The 17671-nt window shown below is 37.5% G+C and overlaps 1 protein-coding gene across 9 annotated transcripts in view; it reads left to right on the forward strand.

The window, feature by feature from the left end:
- The window catches only part of Socs5 (suppressor of cytokine signaling 5), a 41233-nt gene that overhangs the window by 8306 nt on the left and 15256 nt on the right, over positions 1-17671 (forward strand). Inside the window, exon 1 of one of the 9 annotated variants that reach the window (XM_070025535.1) lies at positions 1729-1749. The exons of 7 other annotated variants lie outside the window; for them this stretch is intronic. The gene's annotated coding sequence lies outside the window, so the exon portion shown is untranslated. Of the gene's footprint in view, positions 1-1728; positions 1750-11637; positions 11778-17671 lie in introns of those variants that run through there. One more of the 9 variants, XM_070025533.1, reaches the window with a different exon arrangement.

The following is a 17671-nucleotide window of genomic DNA, read 5'->3' on the forward strand; positions in this document are numbered from 1 at the left end:
CTCTAGTTCATTCGTTTTCCTGCAAATGATGTAACTCCATTCTTTATGGCTGAAAAATACTCCATTATGGATGTCTACCAGTTTTTCACCTGTTCATTGGTTAATGATACTTAGACTGATTCCAAAGTTTGGCTATTGTGAGTATACGGTCATAAACGCTAGTATACTTATATCTCTATTGTATACAGATGTAATCATTTCTTCAGATACTGCACCTGAGTAGCACAGTTGAAATCTTAATTACCAGCCTTTCTATCTAGGTGAAAATTTCAAAGGTATGATTTGATAGAAACTATAATGACACTATTATGAAATGCAGTATATTAAGAATATACTTCTACAGGTTCTTACATAGTATTCCACACTGTGGGAAAACAAAATATGCCACCACAAAATAACTCTTTGGCATATTTCAAGATGGCCATTCGGAAAACTACAAGCATTGGAATAGTTAGGTTTTCCTTTTGTAAAAGAAATTTAAAATGCAAATAGAAAAGCAATCTACATTAATAAACAGTGAATGCCAACTCTTGCCTGCCTAAAGAAGCATCTGGTAAAGATACTGTCACAGGAAAAGAGATTAGAGGACTATATACCTCATCCTGACAGTGGTAGTCACAGGCTGTTAACCTGTTCTTCTTAAGATAGCTCATATTACCTGGGCCTTTATGTGCATAACAAGACAACCTGTTATTAACTCTGCATTCCTTCCCCCACCTTCTTGCCTGTTGCCACCTCACCCCTAAGAAGTCTCAAGCCTGTTACCTTCTTAAACTCAAGAAATATTTCAGTTATCTGGCTTTTCTCCGTGCACATACATGTACATTCAGCCCTCCTTATCCACAGTTTTCCTCCTTCCTTTTTTCTTCTTTCCTCCTTCCTTTTGAGATAGTGTTTTGCTGTGTAGCCCAGACTGAACTCAAACTTATGATCCACCTGCTTTGGCTTCCAAATGCCGCTGTGGTCATGCTTCAACACATCTGATTGTTCACATGTTCTTTATCTGTGGACTCAACCTTGGATTGAAAGCATCTGTTTTGAACATATACTGGCTTTTATTCTCATGATTGTTCACTGAACAATGTAGTGAGCAACTGTTACATACCATTTGTATTGGAACAGGTATCATAAAGATGATTTAAGGTATATAAAAATATGTACATAGGTTCTGTGCAAATATTGTGCAATTTTATATAAAAGACTGAGTAACTGCCGATTCTGCTATCTTGCCGATTCTGCTATCTTGGTGAAGAAGGATCTGGAACTAGTGTTCTACCACATGAGCCACAACAGCACCACTTGTGACTCTGACTTTTTGGTGGTCAATTGGGAGGTAAGAGTCTTGAGGTCTTTCCTGCCAGGCCTGACTTCTAACTGTGATCCTCTGATCTCAGCCTACTGAAATTTAGCTAGAACTTCAGCGTGAGCCACAGTCTCCCTGCCCTAGATTAAGGATTAAAATAGGCATGTAGACAAAAGGAAACTGATTTATTACTTATTTAGTCTTTGACTTTGGCTATTTACATGAGACAGCAATCTAACTGCATTATCCTTGAGGTGATCATTACTTGGACCTGTTTTATTTAACATTTTTATAAATTATTTAAAAGACTGATAGTGAAAGTTGCCAGATTTGTAGCAGACTCCATGTACTGTTCCAGGTAGTTAAAAGCCAAGCCAGCAAGGAGAAGCTCCAGGAACATCCTCTGATGAGTTTTCATGTGGCAAAGACCGAAAAAATGCATTTAGGTGAATATATTTTAAATTATATTTATAGGACCTGAATAGTGACCCAGGAAGGGGATCCAGAAGTTATGCAAATGGCTTCCTTGAAGGCATTTATTGTAGTTGCTCCTGGGTCAGAAAGTCTAGGAATATGTTGAGGACTGTTGAACATGGTTTTGAAAACAAAAATGGTGGTGTTCATATACAAAGTGTTATCAAGAGGATTACTATTTTTAACTTCATTATGTTCCCAGCTAAGTGATTTATTTACAGACATTTAAAAAATTCTTGTGTGGGTGTGTGTGGATGTCAATCCTGGGGCTTTGAACTCAGAACCTGGGCACGGTCCTTGAGCTTTTTTGCTAAAGCCTGATGATGCCACAGCTCCATTTCCAGCTTTTTGGTGATTAACAGTAGATGATAGTCTCATGAACTGTCTTATCCATGGCTTTTAACCTGAGAGAAAAGAAAGTTGCATCTTGAGACATGAGCAGGTAAAGAGGAGTTGTACACTTCTAGCAGAGGAAGCATCATATTATTCAATCAATGATTTTAAAAACCTGATTTGCAGTACACTCAAAATTGAAACAAAATAAAGAAGGTACCAAGGGCAGCATTCACTATGTATTCATCTATGCATACATATACCTGCTATTATGTACTATTTCATTTTGTCTATGCAACCAGTTACAATACTAGAATTGTTAGAGAATTATACTTCCTTATTCTTCACCTAGGAGGAATTTTGTTTTGTTTTGGGAATCCTGGCTTTCCTTCTGGGGCGAGTGAGGGGTAGTATGAATTGAAACTGAAGCTTAAAGGCTCCTCCCAATCCATCTAGACTAGAGCATCCCGTAGCCACCATTTTTTACCTCTTTCTTTCTACTTTCTTATCCTTTATAAAGAGCTGAAGGCCCTGGCATCTCAAAGGGAAAAATAAAAATAGCATGAGCGGAAGTACCATGAAGAAAGCTGTAACTTTGTACTTCTCTCTCAAAGGTTCTCCTTAAGTTAGAGGATGGAGTTGGTGAGTCATTAAGATGAGATGTCCAGTTTCATAAAATAAATATATCTATTAAGGACAAGTGCTTGTAAGGAGTGTGGAAAGACTCTTAAGTTAGGTGGTTTAGCAGTTACTGGAAAAGATGAGTTTTGGGGTTAGCTTTAAAGAAGGCTGAAAGACAAGACTGTGCTGAAGAAATTAAGAATAACATGCTTAAGAGGGAGGGAGGGATAGTACCAAGAAAGTTGAAAAGGAAGGGGAAACAAAGAATCTCTTGAACAAGATTCCATAACTAAAATTTATAGTTTCTGTAACAAAATACTTGATTTAATCACTTTACAAGGAGAAAAGGTTTCTTTTCACTCATGGTTTTGGGAGGCCCCAATCTGTGATCAGTTATTGCCATTGCTTTAGACCTGTAGTAAGACTGTGTTATGGTGAGAAAGATGGGGATGTAGGGGAAAGCAAAAAAGGAAGAGATCAGGGTGGGTCCTTTAATCCCCTTGGAGAACACATGTTTCAGTGAGTGACCTAAGGACTTCCCTCTAGGTCCATCTCAGATTCTGCCACCTAGCAGCCTTTAACACATGGGCCTTGAGGGATAGGATAGTCATCTAAGTGATAACAGTTTGAATTATGACTAGGGATTAGTAAGAAATGAAAGGAAATGGAAGTGTGCCTCAAGAGGTAGAATACCAGCCTCATGGCATTGAATTCAAGCCCCATTGTTGGGAAAAAGGAGGAAAGAAAGGAAAGGGGAAGGGAGAGGAAGAAAGACTGGGGAAAGAAGAGAGGAGATGAAAGGAAAAAACAGAGATGACTGAAGATTGAAATTTGGAATTAGAACTCCTTGAAGCACATAAGTAGAAAAATGAACATGAATAGAGATGGTTATGAAACTTAAATAGTACTTTTGCACTTACATGACAATTGTTATATATATAGTTTGTAACGTATACAGTGCCAAGTGTATTTAGTTGATATACAATATAATCCCAGTGTCTTCTTGTTTTCTTAATATGTTCCCCTATAAAAATGATTCTCTAGAGGCTGGGAATGTGGCTCAGTGTTAGAGTGCTTGCCGCTCATGCATGAGGCCTGGGTTCATTCCTCAGCACCACATAAACAGAAAAGGCTGGAAGTGGGCACTGTGGCTCAAGTGGTTCAGTGCTCTCCTTGAGCTGAAGAGCTCAGGGACAGCAGCCAGGCCCAGAGTTCAAGCCCCATGACTGAAAAAAAAGTAAAAAGATTCTTTTAACTGTCCTTGAATTATATGACTCTCCCATCTAAAGTATAGAGTTCTAGATCCCTACCCACACCTCAAAATTCTGGCTCAGTAATATATGAGGTAGGACGTATACTGTTCACAGACTAGACTTTGGGAAGTACTGATCTAGAGTAGACACAGTAAAAAGATAAAATGTTTGATTTTAGGTTACTGTTATCCATTAAAAAAATAAGATATAGATACATTTTACATATAGTGAAATATATAGATGTTAAATGTACAGTCAAATATCTTGACAATTAATATATCCATTTAATTCACAATTTCCTACACTCCAGAAGATCTCTATGCTTTTTTCCATTCATTCATTGTTCACTTTTCCTTTCATACCTGCAACAACTGTTCTGATTTCTTTGACTATAAAACTAATTGTGTGTGTGTGTGTGTGTGTGCGCGCGCATGTGCATGTGTGCTTGCGCACACACACGCACACACACACATTCAGGAGCTTGAACTCAGTCCCTCACTCAATTGATAGTTTGCTTGCTTACAGCTGGCACATCAAATCTGTCATTTTACTATGATAGGTGAACTGTGATCCTCATACCTCCACCTCCACATCCAGTATTAATGTAGTTTATACTCTTATACTCTGGCTTCTTTTGTTTTTCTTTTCTTTTGCTTTTAAGGTTCATCCATGTTAGGTATCATAGATTTTTTTTTTCCTTTTTAGTTTCAGGATAATATTCCATTTTACAGATATAGTTATTGTGGAAAATGTTGTTTACAGTTTTCAAATGTTATAGATGAAACTACTGTGAGCATTCTTGTGTATGCACACGCTTGTGTGTGTGTGTGTGAGAGAGAGAGAGACGTTTTCTTTCTTCTTGAGTGAATACCTTCAAGTAGAACTGCTGGCTTATAAGATAGATACATAGAATATTTTCCGAGACAGATTTACTGTTTTATACTCTACTGGTTAGTTTTTGATTGTCAATGTGGTTGGATTGAGATATACTTGGAAGATTGTAAACACTTCTGGGTATCTCTATGAGATCGTTTCCAGGGAGGAATAACTAAAAGTTTGAAGACTTAATTATTTTGTATGTGAGTGCCACCATCTTATAGGATAGGGGCCACTAGATGGAAGAAAGGGGGGAAAAACAGAGCCAGCTTCCACTTCACTATGCCCTTCTCACCATGAGGAACTGATGCCTCTAATGGAATTAAAATAAATCTTACCTTCCTTAAATAGTTTTCTTCAAGTATTTAATCATAGCCATGTAAAACCAACTGACACACTCCCACCAACCATCTATGGAGTTCCGTTTGCTTCATATCTTTACCAGTGTTCGTTTAATCATCTTATATCTTACTGTGATTTTGATTTGCAGTTTCTTGATAATTACTGGTATTGAACACTTTGTACTGTGTTTCTTGGCTCTGTGCATATCTTCTTTTGTGAAATACCTGTTCCAAACAGTCACTTGTCAGTTTTAATGGGTGTTTGTCATTTTACTTTTGTGTTGTGTTTTCTGAGTCCTGTTTAATAATCAATGCCACCCTTAAGATACTCTGTTTCCTTCAAGATGCTTTATAGGGATAGCTTTATTTTTTTTTCTGGATGATCCACGTTTATTACACTACATAATTCAGAGTGAAACATTATTAGTTAGGTTTTTCTACTTTATTCTTTTATTTGACAGCACTAGTTTGTGAACTAATATTTATGTTTAGTTCTGCTGCATTTATGGCACAAGATCTCCTTTTCAAAATGACACCAATTTTCCTTTAAGGACTATTTTTAGCAGCAATTATATATTTAAAGGTTAACAACTTACAGGGCAAATGCTTTAGCGCTATACCTTTTCTGTTTCATACTTGCCAGTTACAGTATTTACAAAAGGTTAACAATGTCTACATAAAAATGACCTTTCACTCTTCTTCATTCATATCTTAGTCAAAGGCTTTTTTCTTCCCCTTGTTTTTGATCCCATTGGAGAAGAGCATGAGATTCAGTTCAGGGACGTAGGTATTTACATGGGGCACCTGATTTTAAGGGAGTATAAGACAAGATGGAGTAATTCTTAATTTGGGTATATTCCACTACCCGTAAAAGTTCTGTGACAGAGAGTACTTAATGACAACCTAGAAGAGAGAGACCCTTGATTTTCAGCCTGTAACAGCTGAACGTCTAGAAGGCCAACTCACTGTGATGTGGTCATCACTGACTGGCATTGAATGTTAGACTCTCAATTGTGTGATTATTGATAAACATGGAAATTTAACTGAAGAGGTGGCACTAAACTAGAAAACTGAAAATTCATTTTTTGGGGGGGGAGGTCCGGTCATGGGGCCTGAACTCTGGGCCTGGGCGCTGTCCCTCAGCTCTGCAGTTCAAGGCTAGCGCTCTACCACTTGAGCCACAGCGCCACTTCCGGCTTTTTTCTTTTTGCTTATGTGGTGCTGAGGAATTGAACCCAGGGCCTCAGGCATGCAAGGCAAGTGCTCTACCACTGAGCCACCTTCCCAGCCCCCTGAAAATTCATTTTAAGAACAATTTACATTGAGGGAAATATGTACTGTATAAATGAGGAATTATAAAGAACTGGCAATTAACTGACCATGCTAAATGGATTCCATGAATAAGTTTTCATGATAGGGTATACTTACTACATGCATTTTGCTTAAAAATATTTCCCTAAAACGTAACTCCATAAAGTTCCATTTCATGTTACACTACTATTGTCGTTCAGGGGAAATAGCTATACTATTAGGTTGGTACTGATATAATACTAGTTGTGAACATCCAGCCAAAGGGACTGGTAAATTCCTGAAAACAGCAAATCAAAAATCCTTTTTCAGTTATTGGACTATACAGAAATATCTCAAGCCTGAAATCTAGGAATTAAGAATGTGATCTTCTGAAGTTTGGGGATGGATGTTTCTTTATGTCAGTGTAGTGAAGACAACAGTAGCTTAATTTTTTATATCTATAAACTATCTTAAATTAAAACTTGTGTTTGGGATAAAAGGTAAATATTTTCTTTCCCTTAGCCAATTTCAGAATCATTTCTTCAAGACTTCCTTTTCGCCATTGCTTTTGTGTCTTGGTCAAACATCATTTGACCAGCAGGAGTGATGGCTCATGCCTGTTATTGGAGCACCTGGAAGACAGAGGCAGGAAGATCATGAGCCTCAGCTACATAGGGAGACACTGTTAAAAACAAAAAAACTCACTTGACCAAAGAAGTACAGGTCTATTTCTAAACTTTATTCTATTTATCTATTGGTTCTATCTTTATGTTAGTATCACAGTGTCTGAATTACCAAAGCTTTGTTTAGTCTTGAAATATGTGGAAATATGACTCCTACATTTTGGTTCATTTTTAAGATTGTTAGTTATTTTTACATATTTACATTTCTATTTAAAATTTAAAATCAGTTCACAAATAGCTATTTCCCCAACCCCCCCCAAAAAAACCTTCTGAAATTTTGATTAGAATTGTATCAAATTTGTTAATTGGAGAAAAATTGATATGAGTGTGCAAATGTGTGTGCGTGTGTGTACATATGCACGTGTACCCAGGGCCTGGGTGCCTAGCTTTTTTTTTGTTCAAAGCTAGCACTCAGTACTCTACCACTTGAGCCACAGCTCTACTTCCAGCTAAGTTTTTGGTCGTTAATTGGAGATAAGAGTCTCATGAACTTTCCTGCCTAGGCTGGCTTCCAACTGCAGTCCACAGGACTCAGCCTCAGGAGCTAGGATTTACAGGTGCAAGCCATCGTGCCTGGCTAAGAATTGACATTTTTAACAGCAGAGTTCTTCAGTCAATATATGTGATATATCTGTTTGTTTCTTGATCAGTATTATGTAGTTTTCTATGGATGCATAATTCGTGAAATTTTAATTTTCAGAGTTCCTTCAGGTATCTCTTTTCTCCCCATTCTTCTCCAATCCCACATAGAAATAGCTGCTTAAAGCTAATGGATAGGTTACTAAGTCTCTATCCATTTTTCTACCAGCCTTTCTTTTTCATTCAGTTTGGCTGCTTACAGCTAATTTGCAGTTTACTATGGCTCTGTTTCTCTACCAACTTTTCTTTTCATTCAGTTTGGAAAGTTTGTGTTGTCTGGGTTCTGGGTTTTGTTTTGGTTATTTCTCCTTTGTCTCATTTGATGTTACACTCATCCAGTTGTTATTGAATATTAAATATTATTTCCTTAAACTTTTCTAGTAGCTCTTTTAATATCTTTTTATTCAAAATTCTCTTTATCCCTGCTATTTTTGGGTTCAAATCATAGGCTATCATTTCTTGTATTTTTTATTTTGTGATATTGAATGTCTTTTTGTGGGGGCGGGTGTCTATCTTGACATTGGGTTTTCTTCTGGCAGGTAGTTTATGTATCAACTTGATCTTTCAAGTTCTATTTTCAGGGTTTTTTGTTTTAAAGATTTTTGCATTGGCTTTTAGTTTTAGGCTAGCTCAGGCCAGGCGCTGGTGGCTAGCACCTATAATTCTAGCTACTCAGGGGGCTGAGATCTGAAGGTCGGGGTTCAAAGCCAGCCCGGGCAGGAAAATCCCTGAGACTTTTTTTTTTTTTTTGGTCCGGTCGTGGGGCCTGAACTCTGGGCCTGGGCGCTGTCCCTCAGCTCTTCAGCTCAAGGCTAGCACTCTACCACTTGATCCACAGCGCCCCTTCCCGCTTTTTTCTTTTTGCTTATGTGGTGCTGAGGAATCGAACCCAGTGCCTCAGGCATGCAAGGCAAGCACTCTACCACTGAGCCACCTTCCCAGCCCTCCCTGAGACTTTTATTTTCAATAAACCACGCAGAAAACCAGAAGTAGTGCTATGGCTCAAGTGATAGGGTTCTCACCTTGAGCTTAAATGCGGAGGGATAAGCACCCAGACCCAGAGTTCAAGCCCCACGACCGACAAAAAAAAAAAAGGCTAGCTCAGACTTGATAATGCAACATGCCTTTTCTTGTTTCTTTTATGATTTTTCAATGCATTCATTGTGTTGATTTATCCAAGTATAAGGGGACTGAATGATCTGGCTCTGATGAAACTCTCTTGAGAGCTCAATACATGTGATGTTCTTGGAATTTTTCTCTATTTATCCTTGTGGAGTGACATATCCCATGTATGCAAATTGTTATTTATCCAGAAACTCAAGAGCTCTCTCTTCTTCCTTGTGGTATTCTGCCTTGTAAATTCTAGCTATCGTTTGTCCAGGCATAGTGATAAATATCTGTAATGCCAGCATTTGGGAGACTTCAGCAGACAAATGGTAAGTTGCAGGTCAGCCTGGACTACATAGTGAGTCCTTGTCTCAAATAAATAAATGAGTATATATTATGTCTAGTTTTCTGCTTGTTTTTAATAAGAGGACAATTCTGGATCTTGTTACTGCCTCAAGACCAAAAGTCAGATTCTTTTGCCTTTTCTTTTGACAGATGTTTGCAATGGATGTAGAATTTGAAGTTATCAGCATTTTTTCTTTTTTCTCTCTTTTTTAACTTTCAAAGTCATCATTTCAATCTCTTCTAGCCTAGCTGTTTACCTTTTTTTAAAAAGTTAGTGTCAGAGAAGGAATGTGGCTTAGTGGTAGAGTGCTTGCTTGCCCAGCATGCATGAAGCCATGCATGAAGCCCCATGTTCAATTCCTTAGTACCACATAAACAGAAAAAGCCAGAAGTGGTGCTGTGGCTCAAATGGTAGAGTACTAACCTTGAGCCAAAGAAGCTCAGGGACAGTGCCCAGGCCCTGAGTTCAAGCCCCAGGACTGGCAAAAAAAAAAAAAAAAAATTAGTGTCAATTGTATAAAGGGATTTTATTGTGACATATCCATACATGCATATAATGTACTTTGATCAAATTCACCCTATTACTCTTAATCTCCCTTTTCACTTTTTGAACCTTTAAAAAATTAAATTTGTTTGGGTGGGGGGAGGGGGGAGGCGGGGAAGGGAAGTGAAGGGTAAACAAAGGAGGAGGCTGCAATGCTTGGTAAGAAATGTATCCATTATCCTGCCCATGTAATTGTAGCCCCTTTGTACAGTATGTTCTCAAATAAAATAAAATACAATTTAAAATAAAAAAAAAATTAAATTTGTTTATTTTAAGTAGTTGTACAAAGGGGGTTCAATTCAACATGGCAGTTTATTAGTATAATGCATCTTAATCAATGTCACCCCATTCATCATTCTCCATCTTTCCTGACTCCACCTATCCTCTCAGTTTTCCTAGTTTCATTCTTACCTATATACATTGAATATTATTACTGTATTCTTCCATCCTTCCTCTCTTCATTCATCCTCCACCCCTTGATTTTTTAGTTTTTTAGTTTGGGGTTTGAACTCAGGACCAGCAGTACTTGCTTAGCTTTTTGGTCATGGCTGGCACTTTCCCACTTCTAGTATTAGCTTTTTGCTGGCTAATTGGAAATAAGAGTATCTTAGGGCTGGGAAGGTGGCTCAGTGGTAGAGCGCTTGCCTTGCATGCCTGAGGCCCTGGGTTCGATTCCTCAGCACCACATAAGCAAAAAGAAAAAAGCCGGAAGTGGCGCTGTGGCTCAAGTGGTAGAGCGCTAGCCTTGAGCTGAAGAGCTGAGGGACAGCGCCCAGGCCCAGAGTTCAGGCCCCACGACCAGACCCAAAAAATAAAAATAAAAAAATAAAAAAAAAAGAGTATCTTAAATTTTTCTGCCCAGACTTGCTTTGAACAGCCATCCTCAGATGTTAGTTTTCTGAGTAGCTAGGATTATAGCATGGGTCACCAGCACCCAGTTTTAAACAATTTTTAATGATTTTCATTATCTTATTTTCTTTAGTTTCATATATCTATATGAAATACGTCAATCAAATTTATTCCCTTCTTCCCATCCTTCCTCCCTCTCCTGTTGTTTCTTAACCACCACCACCCCAAGTTGTGCTATTTTTTAGACTCAATGATTTTTTAGATCTAGGTTCAGAGTATTATCATTAACATGATGGTGTCCAGTTTCACCCATTTTTCCTGAAAATGGTATAATTTACTTCTTTTTTATTGGTGGTGGTGGTGGTGGTGATCCGGGGCTTGAGCTCCAGGCCTGGGCTCTGTCCCTCAGCTCTTCAGCTCGAGGCTAGTACTCTACCACTTGAGCCACAGCACCACTTCTGGTTTTCTGAGTGGTTTATTGAATATAACAGTCTCAGTGACTTTGCTGCCTGGTCTGGCTTTGAACTGTGATCCTCAGGTCTCAGCTTCCTGAGTAGTTAGGATTACAGGTGTGAGCCACCAGCACCTGGCTTATAATTTACTTCTTTATGGCTGAATAATACTCTATTTGGATATGGATGTATATTATATGTATGTAATATATAAATTCTTTATGCATTCTTGTTGCACACTTAGGCTGATTCTGTAGTTTGATGATTGCGAATAGAATACTAGAAACATAGATATGAAGGTATCTCTGTTATAATGCAAACTTATATCCCTCATATTTCCAGGAGTGTTATAACAGGATTATGTAATTGCTCTTCTTAATTTTAGTTATCCATACTGATTTCTATAGCTGTGTAGATTAGATTGTTTCTGATGAAACAATTGGTGGCAATTCTTAGTATTATTTTCCTACTGTAATGTGTCTCCTTTTCTACTCAGGCTACTGCTGCTTTAAAGTGATTTGGGGGGTTGTTGGTTGGTTGGTTGGTTAGTTGATTTTGTTTTGTTTTTTGCAATTTTATTAATTCTAGGACAAGCCTAGGTATTCAGTAAGGTCTCCATAGTCTGCTGCTTGGAACTTTAACATCTTCCAGACCTTTGCAAACTCAGGTTAGTTCAGCTCAAACTCCGGTTGTTCTTTCCTCAAATATTATTTTTGTAGCTATCTGTGAATATGTACCTTAGTTTCCAGGAAATACTAATACAGAATTCTGAAACTTTGTCTCTCTATGGCAACCTTTTAGGACTCAGACTCTCAAATTCCAACAGCCTCGGTATCTTCAGAATTTAAGCTCTACTTCTACAACTTAGTGAGATTTCTTTTTTTCTTTCTTCTTTTCCTTTTAAAAAATTTCATTTCCCTTTTCTTTCTCCCCCTCTCCCCCCTCCCTCTCCTCTCTCTCTCTTTCTCTCCCTCCCTCTCCTTTTCCCCCTCCCTCCCTCCCCTCCCTTCCCCTCTCCCTCCTCTCCTCTCCTCTTCTCCTCTCTCTCTCTCTCTCTCTCTCTCTCTCTCTCTCTCTCTCTCTTTCTCTCTCTCTCTCTCTCTCTTTCTCCCTCCCTTCCCCCCCCCTCTTGTGTTCTGGTACCAGGGCTTTAATTCAGGGCCTTAAGCTCTCACTCAACTTCCTCTTTCTCACTCAACTTTTTCTTTCATGCCTGGCCCTCTGCCACTTGGGTAACACCTCTGTCCATTTTTGCTAGGGTTATTTTTGTGATAAGGTCTCACTTTTATTTCCCCCTGGGCTAGCCCAGACCTCGGTTCTTCAATTTATGCTTCCTGCCATAGCTGGGATCACAGGTGCAAGCCTATATAGGGAATAACAGTTGTGCACCACTGTTCCAAGATACCGACTGAGATGGAGTTCCATGGTCTTCCTTACACCCCCTGAGTAGCTGGTATTACAGATGTGAGCCACTGGCACCCAGCAAAAAGTTTGGTTTCATTTTCCCTCTTTTATTTTTTTTCTTTTGTTTTATTTTTTGTTTTTCCTTCTTTTGGCCTATTTGTTGTTTGTTTGGTGTTTTTTTGAGATAGGGCCTTGCAGTGTAGCCCAGACTAGCACTGAAATTTGCTTCTGCCTCAGACTCTTAATGTTTCTCCTCCTCCTCCTCCTCTACTTCCTCCTCCCCCCCCCCTTTTTTTTTAATGCCAGTACTGGGGCTTGAACTACTAAGGATCTGGGTTCTGTCCCTGAGCTTTTTCACTCGATGTTGACACTCTTTCACTTGATCCTCCATTTCCAGCGTCTTGGTAGTTAACTGGAAATAAAAGTCTCATAGATTTCCCTGCCCAGACCAACTTATAACTACAATACTCAGATTTTAGCCTCTTAAGTAGTTAAGCTACTGGCACCAGGCTTCTTGATAAATTTTAAAGTGCTTTGGAGTATGGCTTTATTTTTTTTAACACTAGCTTATCTTTTAATTTTTAAACAATGTAAGAGAGTTATAGAAAAGAAATTTCGTTGTTTTGTTTTGAGACAGGATCTTACTATAGCCCTGGTTGGCCTCTTCCTCCACTTCAAGAAATTGGAATTACAGGCCTGTCACTATTCACACTTAAAGAATGAAAAATAATTCCAATATTCCAGAACTCATAGTTTATGGAAGTTTTTTTGAACATCATTTCAGATACTTTTATTGCAAATACATACGTAGAAAGATAAAATTGCAGGAAAAAAATCTAAAAGGTTAAAGACATTATATCATGTTGCAATAGATCTCTCACATAAAAGAGTCAAGTGTTGGCATACATTGGTACAACTTTCTAAATGGCAGCTTGGCAATGTTCAGAATTCTTAAAATGTTCATGCCTTTTGCCCCAGATTTCATTTTCAGGAGTTACTCTAAGGAAATAAAAGACACACACACACACACACACACACACACACACAAATGAGTATATATGTTATTTATTATGATAGTATTTATTATTCTAAACCAATTTGAAACTTTAAATGATTAAATTATTCTCTAGCTATATAACCAAATACTATGAAACTATTACAAATCATATTTCTTAAAAATTTTTGCATAGTGTACTGCTTATAATAAAAACAATTACAGTCATGAACTTTAGGATATTTAAAAATATAAGAAAATATTCATGATAGAATGAATAGAAAAGCAGGATGATACTTTTGTGTTTATTAAACATTTTTTTAAAACATGATATAAGGTAGTGGCGCTGTGGCTCAAGCAGTAGAGCACTCACCTTGAGCTGAAGACAAGGACAGCGCCCAAGCCCAGAGTTCAAGCCCCACAACCTACCAAAGGGAAAAAAGAAATGATATAAAATGTATTGCCTTTGAACAATTAGATCTGGGTAATTTTTCAGTAATGCTGTTGAGCAGTTTTACATTTTCTACAATTAAAGTATATCATAATCATCAAAAAATTTTAATTTTTAAAATTTTGGTAAAGTTAATTGAGAGGATAAAGAAAGGATTTAAAGGAGTTTTCGTTATTACCTTGATGCTTTTTTCCTTTTTTGCAAATACTGTATCTTGGCTTAACTTCGTTATTGTAGATCTAATGTAACATGTGTTCTTTTATTTATGTTATATATCCCATACATTCTGAAAATAACGCAGCTTACCATATTTCAGGATGTAAAATTCTGGGTTTCTATCAAATACTTGCTTATTCATTTAAAGAGATTTAATTATTTTCTGTTCCTCCCCACTCCCCCAGACCAGCTCTTTTTAAGACTTACAGTCTTGAACCAGGCGCCGGTGGCTTACACCTGTAATCCTAGCTTTTCAGAAGGCTGATATCTGAGGGTCACAGTTCAAAGCCAGCCTGCCAGCCTGGGCAGGAAAATCTGTGAGACTCTTATCTCCAATTAACCACCAGAAAACCGGAAGGGGTACTATAGCTCAAGTGGTAGAATACTTGCCTTGAGCTGAAGAGCTCAGGGAAAGCACCCAGGCCCAGAGTTCAAGCCCCATGACCAACTTAAAAAAAAAAAAAAAAGAGTCTTGCTTTCCTAGCCACTGTTCCTACTTGTACCTCCCTAAAGGTGCAGGTACCCTTATGTTGAAGAAAGAATGGAAATCATAATCTTTGCTTTTCTAAACCAAGTATTATATATGCTGTCTCTGTCCCTGGGCACCTTAATCATATGGACATGGTGCTCTTTAGAAAGGCATGATAATGACTCAGCTGTCTATCTATGTATCATGTTAGAAATCCAGGGAAGAAAAGTTACACTTAAGAGATAAAGGAATAAAGGAATTTTGTAGTTTATGAAGAGCTATAGACTCCAGTGTTACTATTCATACATCATTCACTCAGAAAATAAAGTTAATATAAATATTTTAGAATGTTTTTTTCAATTTTAATAATTATAGGTCCAGAGGCTCAGTGTGGTTGGAAGAATTGACTTCATCCTAATCCAATTTAGAAAAGACTAATATAGAAATTTACTAGCTTCTAAATTTAAAATTGATATCAAGCCATGGTAGTCTACTAGTCTACATTTTTATTGTAAAGCTGTATCTACTGAAAAAAAAAAAAGTGAGCTATTGGGGCTATTGATTAAGCTTGCTGTTGTTGTCCTGATGGTTTGTAACAGTAGTTGGTTCTTTATTATTTTAGTATTAGACTTTGTGACAGGCTCTGTGGCCATGAGCAAGTTATTTATAACCTGTACCTCAAACTTTTTCATTAAAATAGTAATAACTAGCTGCCTTATAAAATTGCTGTGAGAACTTATTAAGTTAATCCATGTAAAGTGAATAGCACAGTACCTTGCACTTTGGTATCATCCAGTAGTTGTTAAGATTATTTGTTTACTTATACTTAGAGCTATCTTAGGCCTGGAACTTAAGAAAATAAATTTGATCTTTTCTTGCCCCCTGATGATGTTTCTGGGAGCTCTACTGTCTTGGTGTCAGTGGTTCTAAAATTACCTGATTTATAAGAATAGTATTGTTTTGAGTTTAATTGAATGATATAAAGAACTATGATGAATTTTTGCGTAGATTGTTTTACTATAAAATCTAACCATTTGAGTTGGGATGTAGCTCATTGGCAAAGCTCTTGCCTAGCAGTACAATGTCCTAGATTCAATCTCCAGTACCAAAAAAAGAAAAGACAAAAAAAATACAGTTAAAAAAAAAATCTAGCCAGGCACTGGTGGCTCACACCTGTCATCGTAGTTACTCAGGAGGCTGAGATCTGAGGATCACAATTCAAAGCCAGCCCAGGCAGTTTATCTCCTATAAACCACCAGAAAACGGGAAGTGGCCCTGTGGCCCAAGTGGTAGAGCACTAGACTTGAGCTGAAGAGCTGAGGGACAGTGCCCAGGCCCAGAGTTCAAGCCCCATGACCAACCTCCTCCCCCACCCCCAAAAAATCTAGCCAATCTAATATTTAAGATAAGAATTACTGTTTTAACGTCTTAAGTAATGCTTGCTTTCCCAGTATGACATTTTTTAAACAGCTTAATATTTCTTGAAAAATGAAATGCTAGATAGCAAACAAAATAAGAGTGCTAGATAATAGATTTAATAAACTTTTTACTTATGTCTGACAAACCTGTAAGGTTTGTGTTCTATGGTTAATGTTTCTAATTTAGTGTATTAGTAGATTATGATTGTGTAAGGGATCTGGTTCAGTTTCCTGGTTTTCAGAATGACTTAACTGGAACCAAAGTGAAACTAAGCCAGACAGGCAGTGCATCCTAAGGGAGTCCCTGGGACTATAGCATACCAGTGTAGCAGAGCCCAGGACAAGCAGACCCTTGATACAAGTGCGTGCTCAGACTCTCAGGAAGCAAGGACAACGCCAGCCCTTCCTTTTGGGTGTCATTGCCCTTTTTTCCACATGGATGTGGAAAGGTGGTATTGAATCAAAGCAGCTGTCCTGAAATGCAGACATTCTGAATAAGTTCCTTCTAGAAGGAAACTCTGCCTGCCCTTACTTTCTTATTTAGTCAAATCCAAATCAAAGGTGAATGAAAGAAAAGTCTTTTTTATGGTACATGGCAGTTTGGACTTAGCAAAAAAATGTTAATGACAGAGATGAGAGGGGGCTCTGAACTAGCAAATCAGTTTCTTCCTATGTCAAATGAATATCTCTTCGGTGGGAAGAGACAGATATGGAAGATATATTAAATAATGATCTGATGTCTATTTAGATGTTCCTTGATTCTATTACATAGTCCTTTATTATTTGCAGTTTAGTGTTTAAACATCTCATAGGCCTGTGTTGTCTCCTTGGCTAAGTCACTTTTATGTAACCTTTAGAGTTTGGAATATTTTGAGCATTCAGTAATCAGTTTGTTGATTGGCAGGTAAATATTTGTTGCCAAATTTTAAATTGTGCCAGATTTTGTATTTAACATAATAGAAAATGGCTCACATCTCAAATTTACGATTAACATAAGCATTGTTGTTTGAAAGTAGACCTAATGCTCTCACATTAAACTTATGACCAATGCACTAAGATTTCTAAAAAATTAGAAACAGTAAGATAGGTGACTAATTTAAATAAATGTCTTAATCATCTGATTTTATTTTAATTGCTATCTTTTAGTGTACTGATTTGACTGTGGAAAAAGAAATCTTTTGTGCTTTCTTGAAGTAGTTTCACAGAGTAGTGCAATGATGACCAATTTTAGTTCTTTGAGTCTAGTCAGCATTCTTCAAAGTACGTATTTTGCTGTTAAGAGAATTCTGATGACAATAAATCTGAAACTACTATTAGAAACAAAACGAGGCAACTTTGTAATAATGGACAATATTGTCATTTCTATCCTAAAAACCAAGTGAATACTATGAATATGAAATGTTCATTCAGGTTTATGTATTTTATGTTTTCGTCTCAAATTTTTCTTTTTTACATGGTAATATTTATAGCAAACTGATATTCAGTGTTAATAAATTTTTATGTGTGTGTACTAATACTGGAGCTTGAACTTGGAGCCACTTTCTTGCTTACAGCTTCCTTGCTTGCTACTATTTGAGCCATACCTCCACTCTGGCATTTTTGCTGGTTA

The sequence above is a fragment of the Dipodomys merriami genome, unplaced genomic scaffold (genome assembly GCF_024711535.1).
Source record: "Dipodomys merriami isolate MVZ:Mamm:240054 unplaced genomic scaffold, mDipMer1.0.p SCAF_17, whole genome shotgun sequence".
Lineage (NCBI taxonomy): Eukaryota > Metazoa > Chordata > Mammalia > Rodentia > Heteromyidae > Dipodomys > Dipodomys merriami.